This window comes from Glycine max, chromosome 4, assembly GCF_000004515.6.
Source record: "Glycine max cultivar Williams 82 chromosome 4, Glycine_max_v4.0, whole genome shotgun sequence".
NCBI lineage: Eukaryota > Viridiplantae > Streptophyta > Magnoliopsida > Fabales > Fabaceae > Glycine > Glycine max.
This window is the reverse complement of record NC_016091.4, coordinates 3,150,272-3,168,529: the sequence shown is the minus strand read 5'-3', so window position 1 is coordinate 3,168,529 and position 18,258 is coordinate 3,150,272. Positions and strand designations below refer to the sequence as shown.

At 32.8% G+C, this 18,258-nt stretch overlaps 1 pseudogene across 1 annotated transcript; it reads left to right on the top strand.

Moving 5' to 3' along the window:
* Positions 1-4,415: 4,415 nt before the first annotated feature.
* On the top strand, positions 4,416-12,378 carry LOC102668059 (probable E3 ubiquitin-protein ligase RHG1A; annotated as a pseudogene). The gene is made up of 8 exons (XR_005891081.1): positions 4,416-4,541; positions 4,666-4,803; positions 5,137-5,283; positions 5,552-7,339; positions 8,138-8,188; positions 11,348-11,449; positions 11,589-11,729; positions 11,813-12,378. The product of XR_005891081.1 is annotated as a probable E3 ubiquitin-protein ligase RHG1A (transcript).
* Positions 12,379-18,258: the final 5,880 nt, after the last annotated feature.

Below are 18,258 nucleotides of genomic sequence, written 5' to 3'. Positions count from 1 at the left end.
TTCAACCCAACTATAATAAATGTACAATAAGAAATAAATAGTAATTATCTAATTCTTTTTGTGTCCGTATAAGAGATTGTGTGTTAAAAAAAATAAAATTTGTGAATCGTAAAATAATTTAAATGATTTTATTGAATACATGTTGAGGTATCTTTTGTTAAGATTCAAATAAACGATAATATCTTTTTAGTTACTCAAGCTAATGATCCAACTTAACATGATTAGATTATGTTGGGTTAGGTTGTTAAAAATTAAATTAAATTAAACCAAACTTGATCACTTACATCCTTAGAACTCTAGCCTCCATTTTTCCTATCACCTCCTTTTGCCCCTTCCGCTTGTCTCAAAGCCCTAATCCTCCATTTTTTGTCACTTTCCTTTGCTCTATTCTTCATTTCAAAATTTCAACCCTAATTTTCAGCCACCCTCCTTTGCCATCTCAGAACTCAAATCTTCCACTTTTCCTGGTAACCGTCCTCTGCCTCACTGCTTTCATATCTCAAAACCTAACTCTCCCTTTTTTTTTTCAGCTATTCTCCTCCATCTTACTTCCTTATCTCATAATCTTAACCTTTCAAGGTCAGCATTCTCACCACACTTCCTCGTCTCAAACAACAAAAACGAACCTATAATGAATTCAAATGACACGAAGGTAAAGGTAGGGAGAGGGCGTAATATGAAACATGTAAACCAACATAGAAGAAGCTAATATGTAATATAATGTTTTTGGGTTTTTTATTTTTAATTTAATTGAAGCAATATGATTTGATGTGACAAAATAGAGAGATTTAATTGTCTGCAAAATGGTTTTACACTTACAACGTAAGGTCATTAAATTCTATGAAAACACAATTAAAATGAGAAAAAAAAGTTATAAAATGACCAGAAAAATAGTGTAAGCATTGGGAAAAAAATCATTCAAATGAGTGAAAAAATTATGTAAATAAATGCAAAGTGAAAATAAAATCACTGACATACATAAGAAAATGAGTAAAAAGATGAAGTAAATGAAATAAATAAATAAAAAATAATACAAATAAGTAAAAAAGTTGTTCTTCTAAAAATATATATATTTTTAAATAGATTAAAAAAATAATAAAAACGGGTAGAAAGCAGAAACATTTGACAGACAAATATTCAAATGGACAGAAAAATAAACTATATGAATGACAAAGAAAATTAGGTAAAATAATAATTTAAGCAATGAATCCTTTATATATATATATATAAATATATATATATAAATATATATATATATATATATATAAATATATATATATATATATATAATATAATATAATAACTACAATAAAATATTTTATATTATCCATATCGAAATGTTTTTATTGTTTTTTTTATAAAATATAAATAATATAATATTATTTGCTTTTATATAATATATTATAATTATATTATTACGATATAATTAATATAAATGAAATAATTTTTATGATATTATAAAACAAAACAATATTTGAATACATTACAATAGTATTAATTTTTTATACATAAAAGTTTAAATGAGGGAAATAAATGTTCCTTTGTAACGTCAAATATGACCACCGGTCTTAGCTAATGTTTATAGTAAAATTTATATATTGTTGAAGCTAATCACATTTAGTGTAATAGAAGATTTGATTAGATGTGTTAATTGTTGTTTAAGGTGTAACTAACTTAGTGTACCTGTATCGTGGATTAAATTCACCTTTACGATTAATATGAGTAATTTTTTAAAAATTAATTTGAAATTTTAATATATTATTAATTAATAATTATTTAGTTTAAATTTTAATAAATATATATTAGTATATATGTTAATAAATATTTAAATATATTATTATTACACACATGCTCCAAAATTGTTATTATTAAGGGTAGTGTCTAGGTAGGATCTCTTTACTTTAATGATATCTTACATGTTCTTTTTTTATTTTCTTTTTAAAAAAATTTAGTTCATTTAAATGGAAAACAATATCAATTTCATGATGATAATTATTATATATAAAAGAACTAATTCTAGGAAAAAAAAAACTAGTTTTATAGGGAAAAAACATAAATCAAAACCAAGAAGAAGAAAAAAAAGTCAAGAAACAATGAGAAAATTGTAATTAAATAAGAAATTAAAACAAAAAGAAAGAAAGTGTGTTAAAAAATTGAAAAGATATGATAATGTAAAATTCTCTTTCATTCATAATACAAATATTATTTAATAAAAAACATGTTAAATATATATTTTTGAACCAATCAATTAATATATTTACAATATCAATTAATTTAAGATTTAATTAAATTAGTAACACAATAATAAATAAAATATTTAATTATTAATTAATTCAAATCAATCAAGTAATATAAGATACAATGAAATCATTAAATCAATTTAATAGAATAAAATATAATAAATACAAAATATACTTTAATTAAATTATTTAGAGAGGATTAATTTGAGATGTCACGTGATATTATCTCATAAAATAATTTTTTTTGTATATATATATATATAAAGAGATTCAATTACAGTGGTATAACTTAAAAAAATTAAACTAATCCTCAAGCGTTGATTATAATATAATCTGACTATTCTAATTTATTGACTTATCCATCACATGACCTTCAATAAGTATGCCACGTATCCTTCCTCGGCAGCACCCCGTTTCAGGACATCAAAATTGAATCTTTTCATTTGAATCAAATACACATTTAATTCGTCATTTATCTCGATCTATATTGCGCATTGCAATCAATACTTTCCTTTAAATAAAAAAATGCATTCCGTCGTATCTTGCAATGAAAAAGCAAATGCGTGTTGAGTGAAAAGGGCTGAATAAACTAATATTGACAACATTCAGAGTGAATTTTATTTTTGGATAATATTCCCTATAAATACTTATATGAAAGCCCAGCTATATATTACATGAGATTCTTTGTTTGGAATTGTATTTCTTCTTCTTAAAAATAAAAAAATATATTTAAGACAAATAATTCACAACACAAATTGTCTGTTGAATTGTGTAATCTTCAATTAACAGGTTATTGCAAAATCACTTAAAGGTTCTGTATTGCACTAGAAAAATTCTGGTGATCGTTATGTAAAGGATGGATATTAGGTGATAACTGTATTTATTGTGATTGAGGGCTAAATTAGATCTGCGGTAGAGGATGATGAGTGATTACATAAAAGTGGATTTTGTTGCTATCTATTTTGCAGTTACTTGCTGACTTTATTGAATTGATTAGAATCGTTAGATTATATTATAATCTAACAGGTGAGAATTGGTATAATTTGATTCTCTCATGAGAGAAATAAATATGTTTTGGTTAACACACTCAATTATAATAGATATATAATAGAGGTTAAGTTATTATTATTTTTTAAAATAAGAATACAATTTTTAATCCATATAAATATATAATCAAATAAGATAATCAAATAAGAGTGCGTTTGAATAGAGAATTTTAACTCATTAAAGTATTTTATTAGAGAATTTGAATTTTTGTACTTTAGACTCCATTGTTTGGATGCTTTTTATGAAGAATTTAAAATTTTGAAATTTTAAAACAGAATTTTAAACAACTAAAAATCTAGAATTTTAATTTTCTTTTAAAATGTGAGAAATTAAAATTCTCTTCTTACAGTTATAAGTAAATACATTAAATACATACCGTATGAGCTCCTACGATGTGAGCATAGAGGAACACGTATAACTAGCACACCAATCATATCTTCTTTTTTTCATTCATTTTTTTCATCCTCATAATTTTAACTTTTTTTATTCAAACACAAAATTTTGAAAATAAAAGAATTTCAATTGGAGTATTCGAAATTCCTAGAATTTAAAATTTATCATAATTTTAAATTTTTCCATCCAAACACACTCTAAAATTAATGTCCCAAATCTCCTTCTCTCCTTCTACTTAGTCAAAGTCGCTATTTATTTATTTCTATCTATAGATATATATCAAATAATGACTAAAATACAATCTTATTTTTTGCCTTTTAAATAAATTCATTTAGTCTTCAAAATTATAAAAGTCAATTAATTAACTTGTTGAATTTATAAAATATTCTTTTATTTTAATATTTTTTATTGCAAAGTAGCAGTAAAATAAAAAATATTATATAAATGTTAATGTATTGATTTATAAAACTTAGGAAATTATAAGATTGAATTGATAGTTAAAGAAAGATGAGAAGAGAAACCAGAGAGAAATAATGGATTTAAGAACAAATTAACCAGTAATGTTGATTTTTATAAATAAACTAAAATGATTAACTGTCGTGATATTATTTTTCTTTTCAATCCACACCCACCGTATAACACAAACAAGAGAGAGAAAGAAGTGAGTCATTCGCATGGTGTAGATTTGGACACATAATTTATTAACATCATTATTATTTGCTTTGTTTGGGGACTGAGCCAGACCCATATGGATTGAGTAAGGTCAGAACTAAAGACACAGACCTCACCTCCCCCTGTTTGGTAACCGCCAAACAGGGCACCCCCCTTCCACTTACTTTCTCATTACATAATTACCTATTGGTAAATTAATTAATTATTAATTACTATTACTAATTACATTTTCTATTCTTACATCCAACACCCTCCCTTCTCTCCCCCTTTTCTCTTCTCACTGTGTTCTTGCCTTTCATCGTTTTCTTGGCAGGAGTACAGAAAGGGAACAATAAATCGAAAAAAAAGCATCCCATATCCAAGATGGGTGCTTTCTTTCTCTATTTATTCTGAGTCACGAATACCGTGATTCTCCAATTAGATTGGCCTTTTTCCATTTCCATTTCATCCGGTGAGTTTCTTCCATTTAACCTACGTATTTTTTATGGTCTGATCAGTGGATGATTTGCTGCGTTTCAGAATTTTATTAAGTTTGAATTTTCCATGTTTATTTATTTATTTTTTTGGACGAGATTTCTTAGGAGGGTTGATTTTTCATTGGTTCGTTTCTTCTTGAATCTCTTTAATTCAGCTTGGTCTTGGGTCAATTGAACCCATTTTGGTGTTTTCAATATCGGAGCTGATCTTGTCAAAATTTTCATTTCTTTGTTTTTTCCAGATTTTATTCATTAACTTGTGTGAAAACGTGCTGACTTTGTTGTTGAGGTTTTGCCTATTTATCTAGGGGGTCGCAAATTTCTGGGACTAATCAATTGACAATGCTGCATTAGTGGGATTGGTACTGCCGGGTTCTTTAGCTGATGAAAGAGGATTGAGCGGTGGTGCTTGTGGCTTGGGTGTTGCTTACCTGTTCTATACGCTAATTCAGAAGGTTAGAGCATACGATTAAGAAGCATACTTAACCTGATCTTTAGTTACACATTCACCTTATTAATTGTGATGACCTTCCTGTGTTAAGGATGTTTATTTTGCAATTTTGTTGCTTAATTGTTGAGTTTGTCATATGCTCTGATACTTTTGTTGATATGAGGTTTTGCTGATGTTATATGGATTACATCTTACGTGAACAATTTCTTGCATATTTTGTTTGCATAATTGTCAAGTTCGCCTAACGAACATTTTCTTGTTTTGTTGAACAGCTCTGTCAAATTTAGTGCCTGACTTACTGCTTTATTGAGGGATTCATTTCATATATTTAATTATATTGAGTTGGGAAAATCAATAGATTTCTCCAATGCAAGGGCAGAGAGGTACAGTTGTTTCAATGCCTGAAACCTTAGAATTTGATTGTGGATCTGCATCTGGCAATTCTACTGCGGATCAGCAAATTTGCTGGAATAATGTGAATCCTGCAGAGAATCAAATTCCTGATTATATACTTTCTCCTTGTGATATGAACTCATCCTATGACAATTCTATTATTAATCATGAATGGCAAAATTTGAGTGGATGGAGCTTAGGGGAGCCAAGTTCAGTAATACACCAAATGAGATAACAATAATGAGCAAAAAAGAGAACTTGGATGGTCATCAACCATTACTGCTGGTGCATTGGCTGGTCCAAGCCTAGAAGAAAGGCGCCTTGAACCAACCAATGCTCTTTCACTAGACAATGTCAATACAGGTCCTATCTACATCTGTAGCCCCAATTCTCATTTGATGTCCCAGAATCTCAACTTAAATGCAGGTTTAGCGGACAGTGGCAGTGATGATAGTCAACATCTGGAGCTCCCTAACTTAAACAAGTCTAGTGGGTCAGCAAACGAGTGTATACCACCTAATGTTGGATCTGGTTCTTTTCTGCTTCCTTCTGGAAATAATGCCTTCCTGGTAGAAGATACTGATGGTAGGCCTAGTTGTTCTCTTGATACTCGGCGGGTCTCTTGTAAACGAAAGGCTGTTGAAGGAAATAATGGACAATCGTCAGATGCTGGGAGTTCTAGCTACAGTCAGCATACAGATGGTAGTGCATGGCACACCATTCCTACTCAGGATAATGCTGGAAGCAGTTCGAGAAGATCTATTCCCTCAGAAGAGGTAAACGCAAGACTTGGCCTGGGTATCGGGGATGAAGCATCTGAAAATGTTTCTGATTCAAAACTGCAGGAAGCTCAGAAAGCTTTCACAGGAATTTCCGTTTGAGGTTAAATCCTTCAAACCCAGCAAATTCTGTTCCTCCCACCGCATTCTCAACTGGGAGCATGATTAGGCATTCTGGTGTTTCTCCATCCTCTCAAGTATCACAAAGACTTCATTCTGTTAATAATTCTCTGAACTCGAGGTCGGCACCACCGATAGATAATGTGGTTCCTCAAAGCCAGCCACATGTAATCCATGTCCCTGCTTTGCCCAGGAATAGACAATCATTTAGATGGAGTGGTGGTTCTAGCTCCAGAAACATCCATTCATCAAACTCAATTATATCCCAGCCAGGGATCAGGAGGATGCAAGCTCAAGAAGAATGTCCAGAAATATGTTAGAACATCCAGTCTTTCAACCTGCAACTGATTTAAGAAATTTAGTTCAAAATCCAACAGTTAGAGCTTCAAGTTCAAGTAGTGTAAATTTAAGTATTCCAGGAAATGTTGCTTCATCACGGACTGGATCAAATCCAGCTACCAATCCCTCATCTGCCCCAACTTGGGTTTCTCCTCCTAATCCTCCACAGCATCCACGAGGTTATCTGAATATGTCCGTCGGTCCTTGTTTTCTCCCAGTTCTGATGCTATTGGAAGTCCAAGCAATAATTATTCTTCCTTGCGCTCTGGTTTTTCTACATCTGAACCAAGGGCGTTATCATCTGGGAGTGGGGCAAACCCGAGATCATCTTCATGGTTGGAGAGGCAAGGAGGTAGTGAATTTGGAATTCCTTATTCACTACGTACTTTGGCTGTTGCAAGTGAAGGAAGTAGTAGACTTGTATCTGAGGTTTGTATTCGGTTCTCTCTTCTCTTGCATTTCAATAATCATATTATTTACTGCTGGGAAAGATTGTTGCTTCAATGATTGTATTAAGTGTTTGGAGGCATATATAATGTTCGGCACCATTTTCTTTGAAATTTAAATTTTGTTCCAGAAATTGTTTAAGTGGAAAATTTGCCTTTTTAAAAATTGTAGCTTCAATTCAAACATTTTTGGTTTGCATCATATGTGATTCCAGTGACTTAAGACTAATTTAGTTCAGCCTAGATGTTATTTCTTATGAACCTTACCCAAGCTTTATTTTCTGTTTGTCCCAATGCTGGGAACAATATTTTGGCTTCAAATTTATTTAGAGCAAGCTCCTGGCTGAAGGAGGTATAGTCTTGAATATAATTGTTAATAATGATTTCTGGCAAACAAAATAAGTCTAGGAGCATATTTGATAAACATTTAGTCCTGTGTTTGGTTGCTCTTGCTCAATCATCATACTAGGTTTGATTGCATCATTTTGGCTCTACAATAGTACGATCTAGTTCCAAATGTTCAAGGGTATTGAACCTCAATAAGTAGCCTATAAGTTCCATATAGATCCAAAATAGTATAAAACCAGTCAAAAACCTTTCCCCAGATATCACATAATACTAAAAAATACTCCTAATAGTAGGTCAAAGAGGCTGTGTTATTTAAATACCTTCTCTTGACAATATTTGGGCTGTGTTATTTAAATACTCTTGAAAGTTGCAGTATTTTATTTTCTTTCATGAGTGACTTTTCTCTTGTAATGACATTTCTTTCATGGAGCAGCTCCACAATGTTTTGGGCCGAATGCGTAGAGGTGGGAACATGCGATTTGAGGTTAGTTATTCTAAATTTATGGTGTATATTGACAGATAGATGTTAAGTTTCCTTTACCTTTATCTGATTTTCTAATAGTGCCATAATGGTTTCAAAGCTGGTTCAATCCCCTATACAGATCTAATTCAAAAAATATAATTACATGTCTTGTAGTTTAGCAGTGAGGATTGAGTTATCTTGTCCCTAACAGGCCTATCAATAATGTTGATTTATTTGTAATTCTTACTGGATTTACACATGGATTCCCAAAGCCCAAAGGTATATTCTGTCCATATCTGTCCAAAGGTTGCAAGCAATAATGATAAAAATCTGATGCAGTATTTGGGAAAAAATGGATGGATTCAAAATTTTGCTCATTATTAGTAAAATGTCTTGTACGTTTCTGATAGAACAGGATTAGATTTGTGAGCATAAGAATGAATCTTTCTTGACGAACCCTAGTTCCCAATCCTGCTCCAATGCGGGTACAATACCAAGAACTTGAAACTATACAAAAATAGTGAATTCCTGGATGTTCGACAGATCCAGGGATCTCCTCCTCTGTTTCCTGAATTACAACTTTTGTTGCTTCCCTCTCTAAATTCCTTCCTTGTTTCACAAAGTAGCTGTTGACTCCTTTCATTGTGAAGTCTGTCAATTTGCTAAACACGATCGCTCAACTTTTTCTCCTAATAATAGTAAAAGTGCTAAACCTTTTGATCTTGTTCATACTGATGTGTGGGGTCTTGTGTCTATTTTTAATATCTCTGGTGCAAAATGGTTTGTTTCCTTTATTGATGGCCGTGCACTCAATTAACATGGATTTTTCTCATGAAAGTTAAGTCTGATGTTTTCCTATTGTTTTAAAAAAAATTCCACATGATTAAACACAAATTGGCAGCCAAGTTAACTGATTATGTTTCGATAATGGGTGTGTTATGTTAGCAATTAGTTAGCTAGGTTAGTCAGCCGATTCCCAATCTGAACAGATTGACAAGTTCTGCTTGTGGTGCCGGCAGTCCTACCTCAACCGGAGGTGGCCGTCGGGACAACCAGGTCGATAGTGACCTTCTTGGACAGCAGAAACGATTTTATCAGGCCCACAGGATGTGAGCTCTGATACCAACTTGAATATCAGACTAGGAATGATCTGAATGCTTGAGAGCATGATTCCTCAGCTCTTTATTTATGATTTTTTTTTATCAGCTTATTTATGATAATGGAATTGAATGCAAATAATGATGGGATCCCTTGATTATAGGGATTTACAATCAAAATCAATTACATAAAAATAGTAACTAGGAAACTGAAACAATAACGTAAATAAGGAAACAAATCTTATCAGAATCATATCTCAACAGGTTACATACAAGGAGTTATGTTAGAAGGAATAGGCATGGGCTTGAAATTGATTAGACCCATTAAGGGTGGGTTTTTGTTAGCAGACCAATAGCTGCCTATTAGTAGGAAAAGGAATTGAGAAGAAGAGTTAGCCATTGGGGGAAATAGAATTGGGAATGAAGGCTTTGTATAGCCTCAAGCAGTCTTCCTGCGCTTGGTTTAGTGGAAGGTTCACTCAGGTTATGGTATCCTTGGGGTACATGCACAGTCATGGTGTTCATACCCTTTTTATATAACATTCTCAAGAAAGCAAACCTACAGCACTTTTGACCCATGTACATGATATAATTATTGTAGGTGATAATGACCTTGAAAAAAAATTCTAAGGGAGAAGTTAGCTACTTAGTTTGAGAAGAAGGATCTTTGGAAGCTGAAGTACTTTCTTGGGCTAGAAGTTGCCTACTCTAAGTAAGGCATATTTAATTCTCAAAGGAAATATGTGCATGATCTCTTTAAATAGACTGGTAAGTTGGGTTGTAAGATATGCTTGACCATGTGTGTAAAGGGCCCTTAACCAGCTAAAATACTCCTAAAGAAAGACACACCAGATAAATCTCCTTTGATTCTACCGTATCCTGGATGAAGAAACTCCAATACAGGAAGTCTAATGTTAAAACCATGAGAAAGATTTGCAAGCCAATCAACTATTTGGTTCCATTTCCTATAACCATGGTCACATGCACACTCCAACATTTAGCCAAGAAACACCTAATTTTGTCCACCAACACCGTACAAGGGCGTGAAAAATTGCATCCCTTATCTGTTCTTTTTCAAGCACTTACCTTTTGAGCAATACCTTTTTACCATCAATAACAGTCAAGGCATTCCTTTCATCCACCTTGCTTGAATCCTATTGTTTACATCTTGATAGGTCAGTTTTTATGAGCCTGTGGAGGTTGAAGGCTCAAGGCCATGGAAGTTGTTAGGAAGAAAAAGAAACAGGCCAAGACTGGCAAGTCCTGAATGTCTTGTTTAGGAGTGTGTAAGACAGTTATGAAGGTTTATTTTAATGTTATGGTGTGTTTTGTTAGCAATGGCATGAGGAAGTTATTTGCATTGTGTAGTTTGTTGTTTGTGGTGTGTTTGAAAGAGATCATTTTTTGTTGGGGGGAAACCTTGTGTTGATGTGCTTGTACTCTAAACCTGGTCTTAACCAGATTGTTTATTGGTGATATAATCGTTAGGTTAAATTCTTGCCCCCAACACATCTCTGCTTTAAAGATCTAATTCATCTCACTTAAATCATCCTTGGAGCTGTTGGTACATTGTATTTTGGTCCTGTCATATTTGTGTTCACTATTGTTGCTTATGGTAGAATCTTGCAAGTAATCCAAGAGATTTTAGTTTTAGAGTGTTAGCTCATGGCTGATGTGAAGGTCTCTTAAACTGTTTATTTGGATGCCATGCCACAGTGAGGAATCGGTCTCTAGAAAAATAATAAAGGGCTCATTGCAATTAATCTCTTTTTTGTTAGCGTGTTCTGTGTTTAGACAAAGACACAAATATGAGTGGGCATAACTCCATTTTCTTCAGCATCTATATGAAAATCTATTAAACTGCCTGTGCCAACCAACCTCAGAGTCTCAGACCCCCTTCCTCAAGTGTTTTTGTTTTTAATATATAAGCTAGCTCGTAATTTTATGTTAGCCAAACATATGAATTTTTATGTGTTCATAATCTCAATCTCAATATGGTTGGCTGCTTACTATTTGGCTTAATGGATATTTATAGCAAGCTTGTAAATGCCGGTGTAAGAACCGTGTTTTCATTTTGTGACAGGATGTTGTGATCCTTGAGCATCAATCATTTCTTTCTGGAATAGCTGATGTTCATGATCGACACGGGGATATGCGACTTGATGTTGATAACATGTCTTATGAGGTAAAATCTCATTTCTGCATCTGGATGCAAATATTAATATATCTATACAACCATAATGTCAGTTTATCCCTTGCTTGTCTTTCAAGATAGTACTTCATTTTAGAGAGTTAGTTTCTCATGTGAAGTTTGACTATAACAGGAGTTGTTGGCTCTGGAAGAGCGCATTGGAAATGTGAGTACTGGATTGAGTGAGGAAACCCTATCGAAACTCTTGAAACAGAGAAAGCACTCGGTTGAAAAAGGGTCTGAGACTGATGCAGAACCCTGTTGTGTTTGTCAGGTAAACCTGACTAAGCTGACTTATTTAAATCCCCCGCATGCTTGTGCACATTGGTCTCATCACTTGATCTACGTCGTATGCAGGAGGATTATGGTGATGGGAATGATATTGGAACGCTTGATTGTGGCCATGATTTCCATAGCAGCTGTATCAAACAGTGGCTAATGCAAAAGAATCTGTGTCCCATTTGTAAGACAACGGGCTTGGCAACATGATGTATGTGACTCTCTGTCCTCAGGCAAATACCATGACCATGAAGGAAAAAAAAAATTGGCACAATTTACCCAGGAAATTCTGGTGCTTGGTGCCTTGTCTTCTGTTTCTAGCCTAGTAAATTGTCGTACCTGACTGACAGAGGTTTCCCCTACCCTGCCTCCCTCCCCCGAATTTGTTTATTTATTATCTAAATCCAAAGGTCTCCCGGTTTAGGTGATGAAGGAGCGCTTCTTAACTCAAGTTGACAAGGCTTGGTTTACATTTATGAAATTTTTTAATATTGTTCGGATTGGAGTTATGCTGAACGGAAAACTAGGTACAAAAAGAAATGATTACAAAAAAAAAAAAAAAAACTAGGTACAACTAGATCTGCGCCTCATCGCCATTGTTTGTCTGTTTTTGCTCCTTTGAATTGCCACCGAGGTTGATGTCATGTTGTTGTTATGCGTTATGTTTCTTATTTTGTTTGAGAATATGGGATGAGGGAGAGGGAGCGTATAGGGCGATGAGAGGGCGAATTGAGGAAAGGAGAGGAACAAGGACCAAGGAGAGCTAGCGGAAATTTGATTCCATTAATAAAATTACAAACAGAATTGTGTTTTCCTTTACATGAGGGGTGAAGAAATAAAACATTAGAAATACAATTATGTTATATATTGTTAAAATATATTTATTTTGAATTTTTTAATTTTAAGACTAATGTATTTTTTGTTACGAAAACACGCTTCCATTTGTAGTTTTAATACTAATGTTCTTCATAATTCATAATGTATTTTTTTTTACTATGGATTAGTCAATCCGTAGTAAAAAAAAATACATTATGGATTGTACATTCTGTAATGCATTGCATTACTGGTCAATTTGTAATATAAGTAAGAGTTTTTAAGTTTTTTAGGCATTTTATTTTTGTTTTAATATTAGTTTATACGACAGAGGCTATAGAGGCGTAACGTAGCTCCAATGGCCTACTTTTCCCGACTGTGCTTGGAGCAAGCGGCGGCGGTTTTAGTTATGTGGTACACCAAACAGAAAATAGGTGAGGGAGAGGGGAGATTAGAATAATATACTAATAAGTACACACTTTTCAGCGATTATATATGTGTGTAATTTCAAATAAAAATCATAACTTTTTTAATCATTGAAGCATATATAAAAACAACCTTCTCATTTACCTAGGACTACGTACTATAATCCTTTTTTTTTTTGTTTATACTTCAAACAACGTACTATAATCCTAACACTAATTGTTTTCCCCTCATGAATTACTAGCGATAACAATGGCCACTTGACTCCGAGGGAGAGATCCATGATTAAAAAGAATTACTTTCAAGAACTCATTTGCCAACGTGTTCGCGGATGTCCATCTTTTATAACATGAAAGCAAGAGACAAATCACCTTTTTATGGTTGTTGGTTAATACTTTAATAGCGAGGATTATCTCTATCTTTTTTGGCTATTCAAATACTTGGAAAGCAAGTTTTTTATATATATTTTTATTTTCCTCTACGCACTTGAGAAGAGTTGGCTAACATAAAGGGGAGGGAGGAAGAGGAAGAAAGGACGAAGGAGGTGGAGAAGATTGGTGAACTTTTTTCTAATCATGCCTTAGAAAGTGATGACAAAGAGGAAAGTGAATATGCTTCGCCCATGATTATAACTATCTATCTTGCAATCTACTATTGTTACTATAATTACTCCCACCACCTCCTCATCCACTTCCACCACCTTCCACCGCAAATTCCAGCTGATCTTAGTCCTGTCATACTCATACCCTTTGCCTTTTTCTCTCTCTCTTCTTTGCCTTTTTTTCTTCTTCTTCTTGTTATATCTCTTAAAAGTAAAGTAGCCAATATTTCCTCTTCTAAATCCTAGAGTACTAGAACTACTAAAATTAAGTGTATGTATATTATGTACATATATACCAAAAGATTGTCGTAAATTTCATAGAAGAGTGAGAGTGTTCACTTCAGTTCAATCATGCAACTTCATCCTTATTCCCCATAAAGCTGTTTTTATACTTTCTTTTTTCTTCTTTCTCTTTGTGGGGCCTTTGGCCAGCCTTCTCTAGGCCTGCTTCCTTCCACTTTGTATCACAATATGCTTCTTCTTTCTTTTTTTCACTGAAATGATATACCATAATGAATTTATTTTAGGACTCCACCAATATCTCTGTTTTTTTGTGCAGTCAAAGTTATTCCTTCTTTAAGCTGAACCATGTAGCTAGTTATGCCCACCGCTTCTGCTTTTGATGGATATTGCGCTCTGATGCACTTCCCTCACGTAAATGGAACATTTGTTCTTTTGCCAGGATATGTAAAACCCATTATTCTTTACCCTTGTGTTGGACTTTGGGAGATGAGTAACTTTATGGTACCTGGTGGAATTATGCATAAATAAGTGGTACCTGGAGTATACTATACATACATATATGCCTGTTCTTGTCCTTTGTTGTTTTTTTTTTCATCGTATCCTTAATTTGAGATTGATCGAGCACTAATCCAAATGTCGCCTCTTCTAGTAACAATTTGTATTGGAAAGTTACGTGATCATAATTAGGATATATAACAAGAAGGCAAACATACGTAAAACATGAATTTCCTTGTAAGATGCAACTTTTCTCCTTAAACATCAACCGGCAAAGCATTCATCACTTTATATTTTGATTCTTTTTTAGTAAACTACTCAATAAATACTTAATCTTAATTTATAAAGAAAAAGTCGATTCATTTTACCTTTGTTTATTGAGAAATTTATTCAGACAAAAACATTTTAAAAGTCTTGTGAACCTGTTTTCTTATATATGCACGTACAGCTTTGGTAATTAACTTTTTTTGGTGGGGGAGGGGAGAATTATTCTCTTATTTGAATATTTAAACTTGAAACACTAAAATCAATGATCACCATGCAATTCAAGCTAGTCTCCACCATCGAAAACTAGGATGTACGCTTTGTCTTACATGCTTGTACGCTTCTGTTTTTTCACTTATATCTACCAAAGTTTTGGTGCGTACACTTTGCTTTTTTGGGTGGGACGTGAAAACAGCTTCACTCTTATTCTGTAAATAAAGCCAACACCAAAGAAGCCCCGGACCATAATAGGATGTTGGTTCCACTTTTGGCAACAGTGATGCGGTCCATGATAGATTATAGAAGCCACTAGCTAACATTAACCCGAAAACTTACCCTAAAATCATGTTTTTCTACAATTCATGTATTTTATGCATGTCTTACAGCAAAATCAAACACGCTTTCAATATACGCCTTGAGACCTTATCAATTCATTGATACGTGTACCATATTTGTCACCTTAATTTTGTTTTATATTTTTAGAAAAAATTACTTTGATGTTTAATAGTTTGAAAAGGATCTAATTAACAACGTACATTATTGTTCTCCGGCCGATCGGCGTGGATAATAATACAACTTGGAAAACTAGAGGTACGTACATTGTAGGGCAAGATTAGGGTTTTTAGTTTTTAATAAAGGATAATATATATATATATATATATATATATATATATATATATATATATATATTATTTCTACTTAACCAAGTTATCAATTAAACTTGTTGCAATGCTATATCTCACAAAAAGATTTTGCATGAAAATATAGGAATTGAAAATCAACCAATAATAAAAATACAGATGGCCATTCAAAGGAGAAAATAAAAATCATTCTCCATTTAATAATATTAACACGTAACATTTGTTAACTGTACAGCATGATTTCGAACCATTATAATCAATTTCTCGCTAAATATTAAACTTTGAAATGGAAGCTTTACTTAAAATTAAAAAAGTGTCGATAAAGTAAATGTAAGTAACTCTTTAAATATTTTTTGAGTTTGAAGACTTTTTCTGTGTCTTAGAGGGAGACACCATCCCTTCCTCCTAAAAATTATTCTATAAAAAAAAAGTGCTGATGAAGTGTGAAAAAAAATCCTAGTATGATTAATTGACAGATAATTAGGTCTATTAAATGTATTCATTAGGGTTTCATTCTTGTTCTTATTTATAAAAAGACTTTATTATAAGAGATTAAGTTCGGTCCATTAATTTTTACACGTCAAAATGGTTAGTCTTTAACTATTGATTAGAGGGTACGTATGCCCACACACAAAAACAAATTCAAATTTAACAGTAATATACGAATTAGAAAACCACCTTTCGTTTTACCGTTTGATGTGAGCTGCTTAACGTACTATATACTTAAGCTGATTATAAACGGCAAAATGAAATATTAAAAGAGAAATAGCAGTTGAGGCAAAACGTCAATTTCGTTCCCTGGTTAATCGAACGAGACCCGTATCACTATCAGATCACTTAGCGAAAAGAGCTTTATATCAGACATGATTGACTCAGCCAAAAGGGTTTTGGTTTAGTGGAAAATTAGGTGGCAAGGCAACTACATTTTTTGCATTGATATATAGTATTATGTACATATTCGTATATAGTACATATATATTATATTTTTATAATTAAGGGAAAAAAAAACTAAAGATTCAAGCTAGAAACTGGACAGTCCGAATCTATCAAACAAATCAAATGATTTTGATCCTGTCACAACATTAATAATTATAAAACCAGATGGGTTTGTTTGTGATTCAGTTAATTTAGGTTCTTTACTGAAAGTCGATGTCAAAGATAATGAGAGTGAGGAAGTGTTGCACTTGCACAGGGTGGGGGGTTGCCATTTTGATAAACATGCAGTCATGCATTATTGGCTGGCAACATAAAAAAAAAATGCCACTTTAAGCAAATGCTTTGCAAAGTTATGGACGTGAGAGAGGTGGGTCTTTCAACTATATGCATGAAATGATGACGTGGGGGACCCATAAACCAGAAGGAATTGAAGAAGGAGCTTCATCGTGTCATGGAATCCCTTGGATTGAGGAGGATGTAGCAGAAGCAGCCTTCAAACTGTGGAATATGGAATGTGGATGTGGAATTAACCATTCCCCACCCCCCTTTTTTTTGTTGCTTAGTAATCACCTTTATTTTTTGTTTTTTTCTCTTTAAACATTAATCAGCCACAGTATGAAAAGAAGAGAAGGAGAAGAAGAAGGAGAAAAGAATGTGATATGCATGTGATCCAACAGACTTTATGTTCCCCGTTACCTCTAGCTAGATACTCTATCTAATATCTTCCTTCTTCTATACTTCACTCTATAATTCTAAACCAAATGAAACCACCAATGACCAACTGTTGCTTCCATATCTGTCTTTTTTGACATTCGGTGGTGACTCGGGCTTTTTGGTTAATCATGTTTAGGTCAGGCAAAGATACTTAAATGCTAATTGTACTGAAAACACGATTTGGGTCCCACTACTAGACATGCGAGGTCGGCCATGCATGCATGCATGCATACATGCGATCGAATATGTGCTTCCTCATCCATCAAATTAAAAGTTTGTTTCAAATAGTGAAATTCTTTGGCCCAACATCCGATCAAGTGGATCATTAATTATCTAATACTTCTCTTTGCTTTTCTTCTAATTAATTAATTAATTAAAAAAAAGATAGCTGATGTTTGGTGTGTGATCAGTTAGGTGTGGTAGAATATGAATATACTACCCGTTCTATTCTTATTCTGTGGTACGATCCAAAGTATCTCATCATCTCACATAAATATAAGGATCTTTCTTTTTTTCTTCACGTAGAAGTCGTATGGATGGCTTTAAGAAAAGAAAAAAAAAAATAAAGGGAAAGAAAAAGGAGGGGAAAGGAGGGAAAAAAAATGTTGAAAGGAAGAGGAAGAAAGACCTCTCTTGTTGTTCTCTCCTTTTTATGTAACTCTAAAGTATGCAAAAATGAACTTTCTTTTGTTGATAAGAAGTATCAATATTATGCCATGCATGTATAATATTTTGATCATAGAGATATTAATATTCTTCCAGGAAGCTGCTTTACAACGTCTTTTCCAGGACAATTTAACTTTTGCATGCAAACCCATATCCCTCATGTACATACTCTTTATTCTATATACCGCCTTTATATAACTTTTTGGTTTGTTCAATTATGCATATCAGTTTTGCATATATGTATGTTATATATTGTTTTCACACTAAACATGTCGGTAATATTATATTTAACTGGATGTAAGATTAAATTTCTCTGGACTTGTTGAGTACGTCTTGTACTAATCGGCATGTGTTGTTCAATTATATAATACTGTTTTCTACCTCGTTGTCTGATTCAGTATCAATTTTTATAATAAACTAGCTAGACCAAAAGAAAACTATAATAATAATAATAATAATAGTATTATTATTATTATTATTATTATTATTATTATTATTTTACAAAAATA